This window comes from Arvicanthis niloticus, chromosome 10, assembly GCF_011762505.2.
Source record: "Arvicanthis niloticus isolate mArvNil1 chromosome 10, mArvNil1.pat.X, whole genome shotgun sequence".
Lineage (NCBI taxonomy): Eukaryota > Metazoa > Chordata > Mammalia > Rodentia > Muridae > Arvicanthis > Arvicanthis niloticus.
In genome coordinates, this window is record NC_047667.1 from 78,644,482 (window position 1) to 78,667,142 (window position 22,661).

At 37.6% G+C, this 22,661-nt stretch overlaps 1 pseudogene; it reads right to left on the reverse strand.

Moving 5' to 3' along the window:
• Window positions 1-11,596: 11,596 nt before the first annotated feature.
• On the reverse strand, window positions 11,597-14,462 carry LOC117716061 (thyroid hormone receptor-associated protein 3 pseudogene; annotated as a pseudogene).
• Window positions 14,463-22,661: the final 8,199 nt, after the last annotated feature.

A 22,661-nucleotide genomic window follows, 5' to 3' on the forward strand; every position in this document is an offset into this window, starting at 1 on the left:
TTTGACCACAGGTTAGGCAATCTGAGAATGTAATCTCAATTGAGGAATAGCCCTATAAAACCTGCCTGTGGGTATGACATTGAGGTCTTGTCTTGATTTCTAGTTGACGTAGGTTAGGAGGGGACCATTCATTGATCTAATGGAACTGAACTGTGTAAAAAAGCTACCTGAGCATGAGCCTGTGATGAACATGATTTTTAAAGTTTGTACTTGAGTTTCTGCCTTGACTTCCTCTATCACAGACTGTGAACTCTTCGTATAAGGCAAGTACATCTTTGCCTCTCATAAGTTGGTTTTTGTCATGGTGTTTTAACAGAAGCGGAAGGAAACCAAAACAACAGGTTTCATATGAGTGCTTCATATATGTGTAAAGCGTGTCAATTTTATTTGCCACATCACTCTCTCATTACAAGTGATCATATAATTGCTTCTACCTTCAATGTTAAAATTCAAATAGTGCTATAAAATTAAAATATTTTAGGAATAATTTGACTTTATATTTTCACTTATAACCATTAGTTATCTAAAAAAGAGTTACAGAAAGCATAAGTGACTTAACAATATTTTATCTATTTGAATTATTAAATTATAAAATATTTGTGATGATGCTAGAGATTAGCAGATTAGAGAGTACAGGAGGGTTTGTTGCATACTTTTTGTTGCATAGATTTTGGCAATCAAAAATAATAATATTTAGAGGTGGGTACATGTATCACTGAATAAGATGCCAGCTGAGCAATCATGACTACATCAGTTTAGTACCCCAGAAACACACAAAAGCCAGACATGGATACACACGTCTGTAATGTCAGTGCTCCTAAGGCAAGACTAAGGATAAAGACAGTAGCATCTGTTGAAACTCATAGGTCAGCTAGCCTGCTGTATGCATGTTTAGTGAGACCTTTTCTCAAACAAGGTATCAGGTAGAAATTGACTGGATTTAGCCCCTGACGTTTGCACATGTGCTATAGAATAGAAGTTTCCCCATACCTATGCACTCACAAAAATGTTCATTTTGTATGTGGAAAGAATCTATGTGTCAAAGTTTTAAGGCACACAGTTTTTCTGATTCAAATAGATATAACAATATTCAGGAAATTAAGATGTGCTTTCAGGCATTCCCATTAATATTACTCATTAATGTTAATATTGTATTAATAGAGCAGTAATATATTTAATGATAAATATTTGACTATGAAATTCTGGTATACAAATTAATGTTCTATTATGAAAATTGCACTAATTTCCCTGGTTGTATTTCTTTTGCTGCCAGTTGCTTCTTTGATCTGACCTCTGTCCTTTATCCTGTTTCTTTGTTCTCCACAGAGGAGGGTCACATGTGATACCTTCATTCCTTAGGTAATACAGAACTGAGCATGTTGTGGTTGTCTCCAAATTGAGTTTCTCTCTATCCACTGGGTAGGGTTCTGTTAGAGAAAAGGATAGAAATGCTAATTTGTTTTTAACAGTAGGGATTCTGCACTTAAACTCTTTAGACACATGTCATCAGGGATAGACCTTATTTAATTTTCATTTTTGTTTGTTGGTTTTAGTTGCATCTAGAAGAGAAATTGGAAAAGAAATGTTGTACTATTCCATTTTTAACTAGAAGCTTCATACTGTTAGATTACAAGACCTCTTGCTGCACTTCAACTCTGTCTCAGAAATCAGAAATTTCTGATTTGCCCTCATGTAATGCCCTCAGGGACACAGAGTTGGAAATAATCTGCTAGAAATTTTAACCCTTCCCTACCACTCAAGGCAGCTTCAGAATATTTATGGTACCGAGTAATGGCTATCTCTGTACACATAGATTAAGCCAAGCTAAGTCATGTGGTCCGAGGCTTGCCTATCTACTTCTGAAAAAAATCTGTAGAAGTCAGAAACTTCCTTTATTTTTCTGAAATTCAGGGACAAATTTTCTCATTCACCAAGGCTCCCGTGACAAACTGTGGCTTCCTGTGGCCATGATATTCTGTCCTGTATATCTCTCTCACTTTTAAGGTCTAATTATGATTACCTATGATTGCATGGCTCCCCACTAATTAAGCTGACCTAGAGAGTTGTTTCATGTCAGATCCTTATAATAAACTTTCATTTCCTTTACTTTTTAAAATGTGCTAGCTGTTTAAAGCAATGGTAAAAAATAAAACCAATATATAAAACTGTTATATAAACTTGATATTGACATTTTGAAAACCATAAATAATAATCATTATTGCTAAATATTTCTGAGTTTTCTAAAGTACATTATTTGATTTTTCTCAAATGTCTCAACAAATATTTTTATTTCAAAATTGTTAATTAACTGCAAAAAACCTCATGTGTTATTTGTGGATGAGAGAAAAAACAAGACTGAAATTCAAAAAGACACCTTCTCTTATTTGTATTCAGTTGATAAAAGTTGCTGAGATGCCATGTTTGGAGGATTCTGTAACACTATGCTAGTCTTTGTAGAATTATTAACACTCCCCAAATGGTTCACGTAAAATTCAGTGCCAGGAGCCATCTCCAGCTGTTTTTTTTTTTTTTTTTCCTTTCTCATAAGTTATTCTTGTGACAGCAGAGGGAGAAAGGATCAGTAGTTATAAGACTTGGTCTTTTGAGATACTTATTGCTGCTGTATAATAATAAAATGTTTACATACCTTAACTCTAAGTCACTTTGCTTAAATAGCTGACCTACCTTTCTGGATTGCTCTTAGACAAGAAACTGCAGGGTATAAAGTAAACTAGCCTTTTTTCTATCTCTGTAGAAATGGCAAGGCTCTAACTCCTAGCCTACTAGTTGAAGTCAAAGGAAGGAAAAAAGAACACTGTGAAAAGTGGTTTTAGTCCTTATTTCTATGTTCTCACAAAACACTGTCCTATGAAAGTTCTCTAAGAAAAAAATGGAGGACTTCTATGAAAGGGGGAATAAGTGATCTCTATGAAAAAGGAGATGAGGTTCTCTCATTTCTTTGTCCTCAGCACTTATTCATCTTTCAGAATACATGATCACATGATAAATAGTTCATAAGTTTACATATTAACTCTAATCACAATTCAAATAAGACGTTTACAGCAGAGAATGTTTACATGTATATCCACATCTGGCTAAACATTCATCATCTTTTACCAAATTTACATGTTCATGGAGAGTTAAAAAACATAACTAGGTTAGTAGTGAAGTTTTATATAGTTTAGCCCAGTCAGTATTTGATTTTCTGTCCATAACCTATAGTAATTCATACCTGTTTTATGACCTTAGGTTAATGGTTTTAGAACCTTTTGGAATGTACTCTGAGCAGTAGATTTCTGTTTGCTCTTCTTGCCACTTGAAGACAGGCAGAGTTCTCATTACATTTTGGACAATCAGAAATGATTTAATAGTAGTCCCATTATAAAAGAGCTTAATAACTACTATAAACTTAGGAATTTTTATCAGATCATCATTAATAATTAAGAAATAATTTGTTCATCTATATACTATCACTACAAGAAAGTACATCATTTTTCTGCAGAGATCTGCTCAAAAGCATGGGCTAATACCTAGTAATTGTTATGTATATTTAATAATAACATAAAAGGCATATTAGTTGGAGGAATCATTAGGAAAATAAAATTCTCCTGGGCTTTGTCTACAGGAGTAAAGCCATCATAGAATTTATTTGAAGGCTGACCCATCTCAGCTTCCTTGTTTTTACTTCACTTGTTCGTTTTTTTCTTCTGCTTGTTGGGTCCTGAGAATTCAACAGACAGGACATATTAAAATAGTTCAGAGGTTAAAAACACTTATTATTTAAATATAATAACATGAGCCTGATACCCAGATAAACATAAAAATTAATATAGATATGGTGGTATGCAGCTATAATTGTAAAACTTTCACATTAGATGGGAGGTGAGACAGTATAATAATGGAAAGCATATTGCCCAGTTGCTCTGCAGTATACAAAATGTCAGAAACTACACAAGAAACTTTTCCTCATGACTAAGTAAAAATAGACTCATGATATGTAGACCCATACACACACACACTCACACACACACATACACACAAATACACACATGCACACAACACACATACACACATAAAACATGCATGCATACATATGCACACACTATTTTTTCAACATCACAACCTAAGACACATGGAAGTACAAATGTAAATGAGTCAAGAATAATAAGCATTGACTTCAAAGAACCTAAACAAAATGTTTCTCCTTTTTTGTGAAGACAAAATGTTCATTCATGGCCAGTGCTGTGCAAACATGGACATCTCACAAAAGATGTAGTTTGCATGTGACTGAATAAAAGAAGCCCTCATCATTAAGTCTGAGTAAACTAACATTGAATTATCCCTTCAATAGGCAAAGCAGCAGGCTTTCAAGCCAAACATCTCATCTGTTTTGGACATTGCATTTGTCAGTAGGGTGGTAAATGAGGAGTCACACATTTTTTCCTTCCACTTCAGCTATTTATTATTATTGTTCAGATATAGGCTTTTGTAGGCCTGATACCAACACTCAGATAGGAATAAAGCAAGGGGTCATTTGAAGCAGAGAAATGACCAAGTTTCCTTAGAAATCAATAGACAGACACACAGGCTCTATCCATGTACATTCCATACCTTGTGCTCCTTTTTCTTGCTGCATTTTGTATCTTGACTTAGCCTTAAAATGCTCATCAAGGATGAAAGCAAAGGCTTTGGAGAAATGAAAAGCTAAAACTGAAACTGAATAAAAAAAGGAAGACTAAAGTGAAGCCTTCAATCACTTTAGGGCTAGAACTAACATTATGATGCTCTCATTAAATGTTATCACCCAACTTAGCAAAGTGCGTATCAACACACAAACTGCAAGGGCTATTAGCAGAGGTATTTGCTTCCTATAGCAAGACTTATTAAAACCCACTGATATAATAAACTCTTCATTCTTATAACATGGTTGAGACAATGTGATGTTAGTCTTTCCAAGAATTAATAGAGTATCATTCTAATGAGCTACATATGGCAGCTTTGAACTGTAGAACTGTAGTAAAATGCAGAAAAATCTTGGTTTTGTTTTTTTTGTTTTTGTCATTTGGCCTAGGTGTATTATTAGAGAGTTATAGCTGAAGGTGAACATAAGAGGTTTCCTATGGCATAGCAGGACATTGAGGATATCTGTCTCTGTCATCTTGAATTTGTTGAATTAAACTGTGGGAATAAAACTTTACAAAACAGACACATGACAAACAATGAGGGAGGAGGTAAAATAGTATTCAGGTCCAACAATAAACAAAATCAAACATTAATGGTAGAGGTTATTATCTCATGCTCATAATCTCTTATAAATTTAACAGCTTTGATAATTTAATGAATACATTTTGAATACCAGTTTTGTTTCAGGCAGTGTTGATGCCAATAATAAAGAAGAATTGAGAAATAGTTTTGCCTGTATAGCATAATGGGAGCTTCTGGGAGAGATGACTACATATTTCTGGATATACAAGAAGAAAAATGTATACTAGGTGTTCTGGACAAAAAGCCTTGGCATGGCAACTATTGTGGCTAGAATATAAGAGTGAGTAGGAAATCAGTAATTGGTGGCTGCTAGGTTAGGAAGAGTCAGTTTAGGGATGAAGTTCATGAGAGACTACCCATGCTCTGTTAGCTGGCCCTAAACTCATGCAAACATTAGTATCATTAAATGAGCTGAGTGAGTTTTACAAAAAAAAAAAAGTCTATGAAATTGTAAGGGAAAAGGTGTATATTGGGGAAGAGAAGAACCAGAAATTAAATAAAGAAGGTGAATTTTATCAAAAACATAATGTACATGTGGTACATAGAACAGAGTCGTAGCAGTTGGGGTGATAGAGGCATGAAGATGGTGAACACAAAGCTGGGTTGAACTGCCTGAGTTCCAGTATCCAAACAATAACAATTACAAACTGTAAAAACTTTAAAGGTGTTTGTGATGGTATACAGTTCTAATGTCAGCACTCAGACAACTATGGAAGGAGGACCAAAATTTAAGTGAAATTTGGACTACAATAAGGGCAAGGTAACACAACTAACTTTATCTCAAAATATGTAACCAAAAGCCTATACTTAAATTATTGTCTTCATAATACTACTGACTCATAAAGTAATATAAAGTGATATCAGTAAATAATTCTATGATCTACTGAGCTTGGTACATTGTCACCGAGATCTGTCGGTACCTAGCACTCATTTTTGTGGTGATAAAATTGTATATAATAAATGAAGAGATACTACAGAGACAGAAAGAAAGAGAGAGAGAGAGAGAGAGAGAGAGAGAGAGAGAGAGAGAGAGAGAGAGAGAGAGAGAGAGAGAGAAATAAACCTAAGGGATGGTAGCAACTGAAGCCTACAACCCAAGGCAATGATGGTAGGTGGGCATTGGTTGTTCCACTTGGCAGATGGCATTGATTATGTACATCTCTGCAGTACATGTTTGCAGATGCTTTGCCAATGATGCAATTGAAGTTGACATATCTTTCAAATCTGACTCGGTATACATGCAAATAACCCAAGTAAAGCATCATAAGTCACAGGTTTAATACACTTCAACATTGAATGTTAAACTGTCATCTTCTACTTTATTGTATTTTCCAAAATTTTAAAAATGATTTCAGGATTTACTAACATTTTTACAGTATATAAAAATACAATGTCACAATGCAGCAGTAAGTCTAGGCAGGTGACAACTTGTCAAGAAAGAGAATGTAAACTCATGGGCAATAAGCTGTCAAAGGAACTGAAGAAGGTTAGGAACATTGACCAAGGTTTTAAATCACCAAAAACTGTGATGGGTGATAATGGAGAGTAAGACAATGACCCACAATTAAAATATAGAGGAAATACTAAAAAAATGACCAGAAAAAGGGCAGGTAAAATTGCCAGGAGACATTGTGGGTTCTATACTTGATAGGTTGTGCTTCAGAGGAATTCAAAGTCTACATTATTTGAATTCCAGACTCTCTGTACCTCTCTACCATCCCTTCCAGTACATGATTCTCCCCCTTTTTTGTTTTCTTTATTTATTTATTTTCTCCCCTCCTCTCTCTTTTGCATGTCCCCCCTCCCTCCACCTTCACAGTCATCATGTTCCCCAGCAATGTAAGACTGAAGCATCCACACTATCCTCTTCTTCTTCTGTAGGTTGTATCATGGGAACTGTGAGTGTTTAGGCTAATACACACTTATCAGTAAGTATGTACTATGTCTGTTCTTTTGTTTCTGGGTTACTTCACTCAGGATGATATTTTCTATTTCCATCCAGTTTCTTGTGTATTTCATGAAGTCATGTTTAAAAAACTGAGTAGTGATCCATTGTGTAAATGTACTACATTTTCTGTATTCATTCCTCTGTTGAGAAAAATCTAGGTTGTTTCCAGCTTCTGACTATTATAAATAAGGCTGCTATGAACATAGTGGAGCATATGTCCTTGGTATATGTTGGAGCATCTTTTGGGTATATGTCCAGGAGTGGTATAGCTGGGCCCTCGGGTAGCACTGTTTCCAATTTTCTCAGGAACCGCCAGAATGATTTGCAAAGTGGTTGCAGTACTGCCAGCAATGGAGGAGTGTTCCTCTTTCTCCACATCCTTACCAGCATCTGCTGTCACCTACATTTTTGATCTTGGCCATTATGATTGGTATGAGGTGATAACTAAGAATGTTGAATTTTTCTTTAAGTACATCTCAGTCATTCAAAATTCCTCAGTCGAAAATTCAGTTTTGCTCTCTACTCCATTTTTAATAGGCTTATTTGGTTCTCTAGAGTCTAACTTCTTAAGTATTTAATATATTTTGCATATTAGCCCTCTATTGGATGTAGGGTTGGCAAATATGTAGTAGTGGGGGATGAGGAACTCTCCAGTGAGATAGGCACTGAAAGGTCCTAGATGCCAGGGAAATGAGAGGCTCCCAGAACTCAACAGGAATGACTTTAGCTGAAATGTACAGCAAAGGTGAGATACTCTCTGTAGAGACTACCTCCTGTAGATAGGCATTGCCCATACATCTCTCCATCTCTCAGTTTTTAATCCAGAAATGTTCCTGTGTAAAAGAATAATAGGTACACAAAATGGAGCAGAGACTGAAGGAAGGAACATCCATCTGTGGATTCTCTCACCTGGGAATCTATCTTGTTTGCAGAAAACAAAACCTATTATGTTGCAGTTGCCAAGATGAACTTGCTGATAGGAACCTGGTATGGCTGTTTTTTACGAGGTTCCACAAGCAATTGACCAATACAGGTGTGGATGCTTGAATCCAACCATCAGACTGAGCTCAGGGACCCCAGTGTGGGAGCTGGTGGATGAACTGGAGGAGTTGAGGAGTATTGCAACCCCAGTAAGGATAACAACCTTGGCTGGCCAGACCACCCAGTGCTCTAAGGGACTAGATAACCAATCAAAGAGTGTATATGGAAGGATCCATGGCTCCAAATACATATGTAGCAGAGGACGGCATTGCTTGACTTCAACGGGAGGGTAGTCCCTTGGTCCTGTGGAGGTTTGATGCCCCAGCTTAGAGTGATGATAGAGCATTGGAGTAAGAATGGGTGGGTGGGTGGGGGAGCACCAACATAGAGACATAGGGGAATGGGGGAGAGGGTGAATGTGGGATGGGATTGTGGAGTGGTAACCAGGAAATGCAATATAATTTGAATGTAAATGAATAGAATGATTAATTAAAATTAAAATTAATTAAAATTATTACAGATAAAAGAAGACTACATTAGCTGTTCTTCTTATTGCTATGACAAGATGCCTAACCAAAAAGAGTAAGGAAAGAGTGTTTTACTTTAATTTACAGTTTGAGGATTCACAGATTGATGGTATAGTACATCTTGCCATGGAAGTAATAGTTGCAAGAACTGTGCCCTTTCCCACTCTTGAGCAGCCTGGAGCGACCTTGCTTACAATAGACCTACTGTAACAGGACCTAGCTGGACTCATCCACCCTGGCTGCACTTACAACTTCCTACAGGAACGTTCAAGAATAGACTGCCCACTGACCTTGCCTTGCAACATAATCCAGCTGAAACAAAGGTGGGTTCTGAGGGACTTTCCCTATATATACAAGTTCTGAATACTAAACTTTGAGCCTTGGTCAGAGAACTTTGTCTTGGCTTCATGATTCTTTCACCCCTCCAACTCTTTTCATTTTCAGCCCTCTTTCAGGTGAACCCAGTTCGTTCCTGGCTGCTGGATGCTACAAAAAATCTTGAGTCACATTGATTTCAAGGTCAAGAATCACAAAATGATGAATGCTGGTTCTCATGTCTTTCCACTATATAACAAAACAAAACAAAAAAAAATTGGGACCCCAGACATAGAATATCACTGACTATAATTGTTAGAGTGTGTCTTCTCATTTCAACTAACTCAATCTAGAAATATATTTAAGATTTGCAAGGAAGTTTGTGTAAGTGATTCTAGATCTTGTCAAGTTGACTATTAATATTAAGCTGCACAAGGTCTTTGGAGACCATGATGATTGTGTATGAGAAATCAAAAACTGTAAAGAGGAATAGGGAAACTGTTCTATATCATAGGAGACACAGAGGTAAAACTTGGGATGGTTTCAGCAGACACAGGTGACAAGGGGGGAAAACTTCCATAAGTATTGTGGAGCCCAAAAGTTTACACTACCGGGACACCAAGAAGGAAGCTTGTGTAGGAAAACTTCTGCAATTGCAAGAGGATTTAATTAATTAGTCCAATGCACTGAAGCTGCTTGCTCTCTCAGGAGAAGCGACCGAGAATGCACTCAGGCAGACGCATATATACAGCTTGAAAAAGGCAGGGTTTTTTTGGGATAAACTGGTCCGTTGGCATTGATGGGCTGTGGGGGACACTCTTAATGGGGAGCTATCTGTTGTCAGATAGCTCCATATGTCCAATAACCCAAGATTTTTCTTGAAACCATGTGACTTCACCCTTTTTGGAAAGGGAGGGATTTGTGATTTTTCTTGGGACTGTGTGGCCTCACTCTACTTGGAAGGTAGTGGGTCAGGGGGTAATTTTCCATGGACTTTACAGTATAAAGTAAATCAAATGTGTAGAGTAAAGCGAGAGGTCAGAGAATATGTTGAACTCTTATCATGTTTTTAGAATCAAGCATTAATATTTTGGGTCAGGATAGGAGAAATACCAAATCTTAAGGCCTTTCCTCACACAGAGTTTAGTCCTGTGCTCCTAAACATAACCAGTATGAATGTATAGTATGGATAGTAGGTGTGCCACATAGAGCTCTTCTGTAGAGGGCTGAAGATCTTCTGTAAGTCTCCTTAATATTTGTAATTGAGCAATGCATTACTTAGGAGGTGTATGACTGGTGTCTATAAGAAGAGCAGGTGAAGGAGTATAATAGAAGAAGGGGTGAAAAGTCTTTAAATACAGATGGTGAAGAAGAGTGTTGTGAAATATTGTTTTCTGCAAATAGCATGGCTTTTGAATCCATGAGTTTATTAGTCTGCACAGGATTTTCATGATATTAAACCATGAAAAGGAAGAACTTTTAGGATAGATGTGAAGGGTTTTGCAAGGACCCATCTCTAATAGGTGAGCTCAAGGAAGTTGATTGCTGCAGGAAGAGAGAAAATTATCCACCTGTGGTGTAAACTCTGATAAGTTGCTCGTCCTCCAGTAGATAATCATACCTGTGCACATATGGGCAGTGGTAATTGGATGTTGTAGGGTTTTTTCTTTAAAAAAATGACTTGAATTTGGAAACATTCAGGGGAAATTAAAATGGTGATAGACAAATGGGTAACATTATATTAGTGTAAGAAATTTTCAATGAATAATTTTAAGATCATCTGAGAGAAAGGGTTGCGATAACACCTCTATTCTTTCTATAAACATTTAGACCTTGGTACAATGATAAACTAAAACAAAATCAATCACTATGGCATAAGGATACAATTTCTAATTTTTTGAAAAAAATTTAATCATTATATAAAGGGTAAAATCTTACTTAGATTTTGAATAATGATGTTCACACCTTGTTATTATATCAGAGTGAAGTGGTCTGACAGTAGAGATCTTCACAAACAACAGAGGTAAGAATCAAGTTAGTAAGTAGAGAGAACAGAGGAAGTCCAGAGCTAGATTAGCATGTTGCTGAGCTTCTTCTCTGTGATAAAACACTGACAAAAGTCAAAATAAGGGAGAATAAGTTTTTTTCTGTCTTATAGGTCAGAAATTCAAGGTGTCATGGAGCCATTGGTCATATCATACTTGCAATCTGATCACTGAGAACACTGAATGCATGCTAATGTTCATCTCCCCTTCTCCACTTCATAGTCCAGTATCCCACCCAGGTCATGTTGACAATCATAGTGTGTGGGTCTTCCCATGTCAATTAGTATAATCAACATAATCCTTCTAGATACTGTCAAGTTGACAATTACTACTTTGTGGCACAAAATCTGTTCTAAGCTCTTTGTTTCCCTTATTCTCAGTATGTATTTCAGGAATCTGTGAATCCAAAGGTAGATTCTGCCTTCAGGTGATATGGCTTATGTACAAGGGCTTTATGTGAAAATGTCTACCTTGTACTATGACAGAGAACAAGAGCCCCTTGTTCACAATATATCTCAGTAAATGTCCCTGCAGAGTGATAGCTTCCTAGGACAAAATCCTGCATTATGAGGAAGAGGGTTGGATTGTTTGGATTGTTTTTGGAGGTTTTTTTTTTTTTTTTTTTTTTTTTTTTTGTCGCTGCCCTCGCCTTCCCGGTCATCGTGCAAGTAATAGTTCTTGCTCTTGGGTGTATACTCTGGATCCCACTCTTCTTCCAGGCTTCTCTTTTGAAAATCATTGTTGCTGTTGTTGTTGTTGTTGTTGTTACCAAAATAGTTTCCTCTGCCCCAACCTCTCCCTCTTGCTCGAAACTGAAAGGTTCCCCGAGCTCTGCCGCCTCTTTCATTCGGACCCACAAAGTCTTTGGTCCCCAATCTGGATTTGTCAAAACCTGAGGTGCTCTCCTCCCTCTCCTCTGCTTCCTCAGGGTACTCCTCTGCTTTGTAGGAGTGAGATGACTGGGAAGAGAAGGAGAACGACCTAGACCGGTCTCTTGCTCTGCGGTGCTTCTTCTGCTTCTTTGATCCTTTGTGGGTTTTCTCTGTCTTTTCAGTTGACCTTTCTCTTGAGTGGCTAGAGTCTCTGGAATCCACCGACTCTTTTGATTTACCACGCTTAAGATCTCTCTCCTTATGTTTTTTACTATGTTCAATATCAAGACGAAGATCAACAGGATCATCTTTGTATTTTCCCTCAGCCTTGTAGCCAGGTTCTCGTGGACTTTTCAATTCCTCATGAGTCAAACCATGCTTTCTGAATGGACTGGGGGAAATGTCTATCCTCCTGTGTATCTCTGGGCTTTTCTTATTTTTAGCTGCTTCTTGTTCATTTCCTCTTTTTAGGTATTTAGTAAAGCGTTCATGCAATGTCATTCCAGAGGATCCAAAGTGATGCTCTTTAACATGATGAACAATGGTCACTATGTGCTGGGCAAACAATTCTGATGGGCTACGCTGAGACTGAGCTGACTGTATGTGCTGGAAAATGGACCGGAATTCCTGCTCCTTTTCGTTGCTATGGACTAGATCCAGACAAAGCTTTCGTTCCTGAGCCAATAAGCCACTGGGTCGTGCAAGGTCCTCATCGAAGGAGTCCATCCGGACATTGACCTGTGCCTCCCGAGTAATGGAAAAGGAAGACTTCCCTGAGGAAAAGTCTCCTTTGTTTCCAGCTTGTAACGGCTCTCAGAGGTCTTCCTTGGGGGAAGTGATGAACTTTTCTCCTGGACTGCCTTGTATGCAATCACCCGGAAATTCTTTTCTGGCACAAAGCCCCGGTGTCCACTGTCGCTCCTCTTGGACCCTCCACACTCCTCCTTTCGGGATATCTCTGTGAAAGGCTTCTCCTCCAGCTCCTCTGCTTTCCTCTGCTTTTCCTTCCCTGCATGCAGGCTCTCCCACTTGCCTGGCTTCTCTTCCTCCTGGTTTTTGCTCGCACTGGCTATGACTTTAGACATAAACTTGGGCTCATCATCAAACTCTGGTTCCTTCCTTCCCTTACTTTTGTCCTTATCTTGCTCATCCATCTCCTCCTTGTGGGAGTCAGCCATCTTTTTCTCAAAGTCATCCCGGAACTTATACCTTTTGGGTGACTGGCTGCCTTGGAAGGGCTTCTCAGTGTCCGACTTGGGAGCAAATGGATCAGATTTCATTTTGACATCAGCATCAGAGAAGCCCCCTTTCTCCTTCAGCTTCTCCTTCTCAGCATTTGTTTGTTTCTGCTCCTTATCCTTTCCATTCTCTGTCTTCTGCTCTTCCAGATACCTTTTTGAGTATGCTGCTCCCCCCGAAACAGCGCTCTCTTCTTTCTGAGATGAACCATATGCAGAGCCAGTGGCTGATGGACTCTTACCCACAGGACTCTTTTTGGATGGACTCAAAAACCCAGAGCCATGGTCGAACTGACCTTGATGTGCTCCAGATTGATATCCAGCACCACCTGAGCCCATCTGGGATGCATTAGAAAGTGGAGGACTAGGTTTTGGCACAGGGCTAGGGCGTGGGGACCTTCGCCTAACCACCACAGACTGGAGGGGACTTTTGAGAGCTGGGCTTCTCTCCCGGGGACTCAGATCTGAAACTGAGGCCCGTGATGCAGAACCAGTGCCGTAGGTGGTGGCATCTGGCCATGGCTTTGAGCTCTCAGACCCTTTTATATCTTGAGAGGCGCCTCCAGAGAATGTCTACTCCTTAGCCTCGTCTCCCTGGTTATCACCAGCTGCCTGAGAGGGCCGGCTATCCTTGGAAGAGGACTTTTTCTCTTTTGTAGACTTTCGCTTAGATGACTCAACTCTGCTGTGGTTGGAGGACGACCGGGAAGATGAGGAGCGTCTTGACCTGTCAGAGGATGACTTATCAGAGTTCCTAGAGTGGCTCCTGGACCGTGGTGAAGGGGACCTTCTCTTTGGGGACCAGGATCGAGAACGGCCCTGACGAGGGCTGTATGCTTGCCGGTAGTTCTGCCAATTGGAACGGTAGTTTCCATAGCCACCTCAGTTATACTGGCCCTCCTGTAGCCTCTGTTGTGACCTCGGAAATCTTGATTGTGATACACTCTAGGGTGATTCCTTTCTCTGTTATGAGCTGGAGAATATGATCTGGAACGAGACCTAGAACTCAGCCTGCACTTCCTTGAACGAGAGACAGATCCAGATCGGCTTCGGGACAGAGACTTTGAAAACGAACGAGACCAAGATCTGGAAGCAGATCTTGAGCGAGAAGAGCGAGACCCAGACTTGGATTTGTTTGTTTTTGACATCTTGGAAGTTTACACCTTAGCAGAATTAATGATTCAACTTGAACTGCCTCCGAAAAACACCAGCAGCACCACTGGCTTCTCCAATTACAGTCAGGGTATAACTCTTGACCGGCTGAAGGGACTACAGCTCGCAACGGCACAACCTGGAGATTTTCTATAGACTACTCAGTCGCCTGTTATTGATTGTTCTACCAAGCATCATGGAAAATTCAACAGGGAAACAATTGTGACAATGAGAAAACCTTATAGAGAAAGTAAGACCTGAATTAGGTCTTGTCAGTAGCTTATAACAAATTGATAGCTTTAATGTATTCATGTTTCTGTATTAAAATTAAAATGGGTGGCCAACTTTGGAATAGTTTTCAAAGTAGAAAATATTCTAGAATATGAAATATGAGGTGGAAACATGGTTTGTGGGTAAAGCCTTGCCACACAACCATGAGACTTGCGTTTGGATTACAGGAACCTATGAAAATGCAGAGGTGTCCACCAATATGTAATTCCAGTACTCTTAGTGCAAGGTCAAGAGGACATAGGAAAGAAGAGAATCTCAAAAAGGCAGCTAGCCTATTGCATGCAGTACTAAAACACTTTAACTCAAATCATGTGGAAGGCAAAGACTCATACCCAAATTTGTCATTTGGCCTTTATACAAGCACAGGGTGTGGACAAATGTTTTGTTACATGCATGCCTGAGCGCTCTCTCTCTCTCTCTCTCTCTCTCTCTCTCTCTCTCTCTCTCTCTCTCTCTCACACACACACACACACACACACACACACACACAAAAACACACACACACACACAAAGGCACACATACTCACATATCATCACACACATATACAGAAAGAAAATATGGTCCAGTTATTCAAATTACCATTTTCTAAAGAAATGATAGTCAGCTAATATCAGGGTTCTTCTTGGAACATCATCACTGTATGTAGAGGGACAAGTGGTTCATGACAGATTCCATCAAGAGGTTCTTTTAAAACTTTTCCTGAGAAGGGAACCAACCCCTTTTCATCTAAGATAAGGAACCAGTGACTGACCAAAGGAATAATTCTATTCAGTGGGTTTACTTAGAGAAATGTAGAGGATCACAAAACGGCTACCTCCCTACAGAGTCTTTGATGATGGCCTCATCATCAAAGTTTCCTTTTCATTAATCATAAACTTTCTATATACTCCAGCATTTTCTAAGAATACTTGAGTCTGAGGAAGGGCAGAAGGGAAGGTAATGGCTAGACCTCAAACCTACCTCTTTTTAAAGACTATTAACATATTCACTACCATCACCTATCTAGCCATCTAGAATACACCTATTAGTGTATTCTAACATTTGTTGCCATGGTTACTAAAGTTAAACAATTTCTTCTCCAAAAGGGCAATTGGTCAATATTCAAAGGAAAAGTGGCCAAAGGACAATAGCATGTCCAAAGAAGAAAAAGCTACAGTAAAACTATAGGTAACTCTCATATCACATCCTTGAACTTAGGCTGTCACTCTCTTTTATTCCTTTTCAGCATCCTCCCCTATAAAGCAGAAAGCCTCTTGGGTAATGTCATAAGACATCTGAAAATAGAAAGCTAACTTCTTTTATTTTATAAAACATTGTTTGTATCTAGAGCTACCGAGATAACTCAGAGTACAAATGTATTTGGGGCTTCAAGAAATACATTTTCTTGGAACTATTTTTGGTGGCAAGTCTGCTTAGACATCATCAAAGCATAGTAGATAAGCAGCAGTTGCTGGCTACCCTCCACTACCCTAAGACCGACTGAAGCTTGTTTATCTTACAACTCCTCAGAGAGTTGGAAATCTCTCAGCAGTTTGTTCTGTGGGTGAGCCAACAATCAAAAGAAGGAGTAATCTCAAGGCCCAAGTATTCATTAGATAAGCCTTTAAGACTTGAACCAATAGGATGAGGAGTTTGGAAATGGATCTGTGCTATGCAGAGATTTTTCACTCCACTATGTACTAGGCTAGGGGGAAAAAAAGAACAGGAATTTCTTATCATCAGAGCCTTAAAAATCAGTGTCTTGTGTCATATCAACATGCAAAACATTTTTGACCTTTCTCTGTACTATGTCTTTTTCTGCAAAATGATATAGTAAAAATAGCTTTTCTCTCACTATGTAATTATAGAACATGAGTCTTGCTTCCCACATTTTCCAGAATAAAGTCCAGAGTTTAATTCTTGAGGTCCACATTATAGAGGATAATAACTGTCTCTTCCAAGTTGTCCACTGACCTGTACACATGTGCTGTGGTGTGTGTGTGTGTGTGTGTGTGTGTGTGTGTGTTCGTGTATCCAATTATCTATAAATACATATGTAATGCAAAAATTATCTAAAATTATTTTTCTTGTCAAGTTATTAAACTCATAACATGTATTGATATAATTTTCTTGAAAACAAACATTATTATATTCACTTCTAACTAGTAAGTTATAATTACATGGCAGAAGAGTTAATTACATTATTAGTCACATAAATAATTATGCAAAAATCATTCCTTTTAAAAAACGTTATTGATGTTGGGTAGATGGTTCACCAGCTAAAGTATTTGCCATGAAAATTTTAGAATTTGAGAGAAGATTTCTAAAATCTATGAACTTGTAATTCCGGTGTTCCACAGGGTATGTGAGAACAGAAACAGAAAAAATCCCAGAAGCTTGTAGGCCAGCCTGGTATACACTGTGCTAGAAAGCAAAAGGCTTTGTCTCAAGCAAGGAGGAAAGTGAGGACCAAAAATGGTTGTCTCCTGATCTCCACAGGATTGCAGCTGCACACACCACTTCCTCACATGCACACATAAGGGAACATGCCAATTTTTTTTTTTTTTTGCAAAGACATGTTAAAGTGGAAGAAACTGACTTCAACTTTTAATACTAAGGGTTAGAGGTCCTTTTTACAGCTGTGTTCTCATTTTAAATCTGATGTTCCCAGAGATTTGTTACATGATAATTTTGAGATGAGGAAATGTCTCAAAACTTTTGAGAAACTGGTACTAATTTGCAGTCATGTGTGGAACATGGGGAGGCAATGATGTATATGTCTTCTTGCCTTTTATTGAACTTTTTTGACTGCTGATAGATGGAAATACCTCCATTATGTCTAGGTTTGTAAATGACCAGCTTCCTGCAGTTTGGTAGAAAGAGATAGGATGTAATTTTTGACTTTTCAGGAAAATATTTTTCTGTAATGAAAAGACTGAATACATCATATTACTGATAAGGTTTCTAATAGCCACTTAGAGATTAAAGAATAAACTGAATAGAAAACACATTATCTCTAAGTTTAAATGTGTGTGTGTGGTTATAACTGAAGGCTTAGAACCTGAGCATGGCAAAAACAAACTATGTTTTATGCTGTGTCCATCTATTGTTACTTATCAGAAATCAACTAATGTCTGCAATTTCTCTTCATATTTTTGCATATAGGGCATGTCTGTGTCTCCCTGTCTGTGATAGGAGCCAAGTTTCTTTTTTTTAATGCAAGACAACTGATAACATTATTTGTGTTAGACATCTGTTCTCCAGTCATTTTGAATTATATAAAATAATTCATAAAATGTGGAAACCCAGCTTCATGTAGTTATTATGATTATGAATAAAACATGTGTGTAAGACCATTAGTTGAAATATATTGCATAGAATCTTTTCAAAACTGAAGCGTTTTCTTCAGGAAAAAGGGGAGGCTATGAGTCTGAGGAAGCAGAAATTTAGGAGATTTGTTAGAACTCCCCTTTCAACCCCTACCTCCACCATGCCTCCTCACCCATTCTAGGTTCTGCAAGGGTCAGAGAAAGACTAACAGAGCTTCTGTGAAGAAAGTCTCAGACCTGAAAGACCTTCTCATCCATCAAAGCAATTCAGAATTATTATTTTTTCAGAGTCATTACTGTGTTAGGGATTGCTTCCTGAGATGGTGATCTATTGAATGGTTGATTTTCTTGTGAGTATCAGAAGTTTGAAAAGGGTTAAGCAGAATAAGGTAAGTAGGGTTAGCAGAGGGTTAATCCTTTAGTCTGCCTCAAAGGCTCATAAGAAAATTATCTACAGGAAGTATACATGGGTGAAACTATATACATAGAACACTAAGTGAAATGAGGGTCTTGTGACTCATGTCGTTGAAAGTTCTTTGTATTGCAGGCATTATACCATGAGTATATCTTATCTTATTTCTGTGGTTTGAGAAGAGTGCCCAAGTAGTAAAGCAACTCTCTGTTCACTGTCTCCATTTTTCATTATTGTTATGTCTACTTGTAATAAAGTACAGAAGTGTCTCAACTCACAGTAGGGTTATATCATAATAAGGCTAGTATAAACTAAACCCAGTTTTGCTTCCAAAGTACATTTGCTACACTAATATGAACACAGTTTAACTACAAAATACATGTACGCCACTAATGTGTTGAACAGCACAGCTCAGACTTGCTTAACTTAAATGTTGTCAGCAAACTAGTGTTAGCTTAAATCTAAACAGAATTATCTCATACAAAGCTTATTTTATCATAATGTGTTACAATCTTCATGGAATTCATATAACGTTCTATTAAAAATTAGGGTCAGGATCGATATAATACTCTATTTTCCCATTATAATAACTTTGAAAAATCTTATAATTTAAAAATATTTTTAAATTTTTTATTATTATTATTATTATTATTATTATTATTATTATTATTCCTACTACTACTACTTTGGGTGCATAGGTGTGTATGATTGCATGAGTTTATGTATACTCAATATGTACCTGGTGCTAGCATAGTGTATTGGATCCAAGAACTGGAGAACAGACGGTTGTGAATGACTTTGTAGGTGGAGTAACCTGATCACAGATCTTCTTTGAGGGCAGTAAGTACTGAGCCATCTCTCCAACTGCAATTTGAAAGTTTAGAAGTCAAACTCTGGAGTTATTTCTTAAGTTGGTTGTTGGGCAGATAGTGTTGGAGACTACTCAGTACATAATCAAATATCATGCAAGCATTGGAATTGTGGTTTAGAACTATAGCCCTCATACAAAAGCTAGGAAGACATAATAGCCACCTATAATTCCAATACATGGTAGGTAGAGACAGCTGCTCCCCTGGCAAGCTAGACTAGGGGAATTGGCAAACTTTGTGTTCAGCAAGAGACCCTGAATTTGTAAACAAAGTGAAGGGCAATCAAAGAAGACACACAGTGTCAGTTCTATCTGTGCAAATGCACACATATGGACCTATCCCTGCATAAATATATAATGAAATGCATATGTATTAATTTATATATATATATATATATATATATATATATATATATATATATATACACGTATATATGTGTATATATATACACACACACACCATACAAGTATAGTCACAAAATGAGAAAATAAAAGTAAGAGAAAGGAAGTTGATTTCACTAATAAAATATAAGACTTGTCAAATCTGAATGACTTCAACTATTGGCGATACAGTTGATTCGAAGCATCTTGAGTTCTATGGCTGGGTTTGTTTGATTAATTAGGAAATTGATGAATTTCACATGTTGGAAGCCTGTGTAGACTCTATGTTAGGTTAGTATTTGGTGTTTCTCTGTTGGAACTATGGAAGCAATATTCTGCCTTGACTTATTAAAATGTTTGTGGTTGAAGATTTAATTTTGATTTTTTCTTTAGCCTAGTAATTAATTAAACACATGATCTTATCAACCAGGCATATAGATTTTTTTGGAGTAGAATTAAGTTGCTATTGTCTCCTTTGATTGAGTTTTGCAGTAAATGTAGCCTTTTTGATTTTTCCATTGAGAATTTGCTGAAATTTCCTTAGTAGATTAACACATGATTCATTCTGGCAAAGCTTCATATGTGTTTGAAAAGAAAGTACTTTCCTGTTATAGAAATTTTAACTTATGAATGAATGCTATATCTATCTTTTTAAATTTTGCTTTTTAAGCATAATCTATGTTTTTCTAGATATGCTAACTAATCTTTGATAAGGTTTATTTAAACCTACTTTCACATTTTTGAATACCAAATTCTGCTATAGTTTGATTTATTTGTGATAACACCATATACTACCATTGAGTTAATATTCCATATATGCATATGTGTGTATACAAGTACATAAGTGTTTACATGTATGCACACATGTGTATACATAATCATATGGATGTCAATGGATTATCAAGATTGTCATTTCTCAGATGCCATCCAGCAAGCTTGCTATGCAAGTTGGTCCAAGTATATGCAGTAAAGCCATAGAGATCCACTTTATTTTCTACCTCTTCAGTGCTGAGATTAAAAGCACACTCTGTTTCTTGGTTATTTGACATGGGTTTTGGGGGACTGAACTTAAGATTTCATTCTTGTATGACAAGAGTTTTACCAACTGACTCCTTTCCTCTAGCCCCACCTATATTTAACTTTTAAGTAACTAAATTTTCCCTCAGTAGCTAAACTATTTTTATATTTGCAAAAGCAGTGTACAAGAATCATATATTTTTAAAAGTCCTTGTCAACATTTCTCATTTTCTCTCTGTAATCACCAGTATTACTTCATTTTTTAACTACCATGATAAAATGTCACAATCAAAGTCAAAGCAGAGGAGAAACAGGTTAATTTTGTCTTGTGTTTCTAGTTGGATAAAGTCCATTAAGGTGGGGAAGGAGAAACAACAGGTAGTGAAAATCATGATCAAAGGAGCAGGAAGACAACTGATCCATTTTTATTCATGTATAGGAAGCAAGTAATGCTAAGTCATAAAACCTCAAAACCTGTTCCCAGAAACATACTTATTGAACAACCTACAACTCCTAAATGTTTTATAATCTCACCAAAAAGCATTAGCTGAGGAATACATGTTCACATACATGTGCCTATGGGGGCACGTTACTCATTAGAACCACCAGAAGGTATTATTGTAATAGACAGTAAGTGGTCTCACTGTGGTTAGACAGGTTGTTTGCAGTTTATTCACTATTTGTACTGTCTTTGTAGAAAAAGCTATTGGAATACTTCACTAATCTAAAATGTGAGATGCTTCTCTTTTGCTTTTAAATGGGAGTTCATTATGTATTCATGTATATTCAATAGTTATTAAATGTTTAAAATACAAATATTTAGTTTTGTAGGTTTTTTTCCCTTTCTTGATAATTATTTTAATTCCCCCCAATTTTAAATTTGATATAGTCCAGATATATCCATTTTTGCTTTTACAGTTCACATTTTTGTTATCATTTCTACAAATATAGGGGGTAGTCCAGATGCTCTGATCAGGAATAAATGCTGAAGGGTCTGTTCCCCAGTTACTTCTTGGTTGATTAATAAAGATGCTACCAGACAATGATTGGGTTGAGAATGTAGTTTCTCAGAGGCAGCTAGCAGATGCAGAAGATGAAGAGATTTGCCATGCTTTTGGAGGGAGAGTCACCAGCCTTGTGACATCTTTGGTAGAGTGGCCATTGACTACTTCTCAGACTGGGCCATGAGTAGCAGTTGGGAGATTAGAAATGTAAACTAAACTGGGTGCAGATTTAAGGTGTTGAACTGGGAGTAAGTGTAACTGAGCAACTAAGTTGAGGATGGAATTAGATTTATTGATTTGGGAGTGAAGATAATGGCCCATTATCCACAAAAGGCTTAGTAGTGTCTGGCCATTGAGCTCAGAAGCATATTAAAAATAAGTTAATGTGTGTGTGTGTGGAGGGGGTGTATTTCTTCTATGGATATTGGTGGCTTATTGGTGGAAGCTGATAGCATAGTCCATGCAGAGATTAAAATGGGGTAATAGGAACTGTAAGGCCCCCACAAAGGGAGGACCTCACCCAAGCCTCAGGAATTCACGGCCACCCAGTAACTCAGAAGACTCTGAACTTGATGTAATCAGTAAGAGGTATATTTTGATCAACATGTTGAGGTCAAGACCCATGACCCATGTAGGGGCTGTGGGGTCTGGCCCTGGGGCTTTGGAGACAGAGAGAATTTAAAGCCCAAAACCACAACTCAGGGAGAAAATTACAACCCAGGGGGAGTAAAGGAGGGTTATTGGAGAGTACCTGTGGAAAGTCCCAGCCCATTATTCAGTTTGTGACAGGGTCCAAGGAACAGTCATGGGGAACATTTTGTATAGGCTATTCTCTAAGAGCCTATTTGTAATCAACCATCTATCTTGTGGTTAGCCAAGTTCCTGAAACACAGAGCTCATGACCAAGCTGACTTGCACTCTTGGTTCTGCTCTGTCTGTTAGGAGTTTTTGAAAATGATTAACCCTTTCAGAACTACACACTACAATAGTCATGCAATGTGGAAGGTAATAATTCACTATTAATTAAAAATTATCA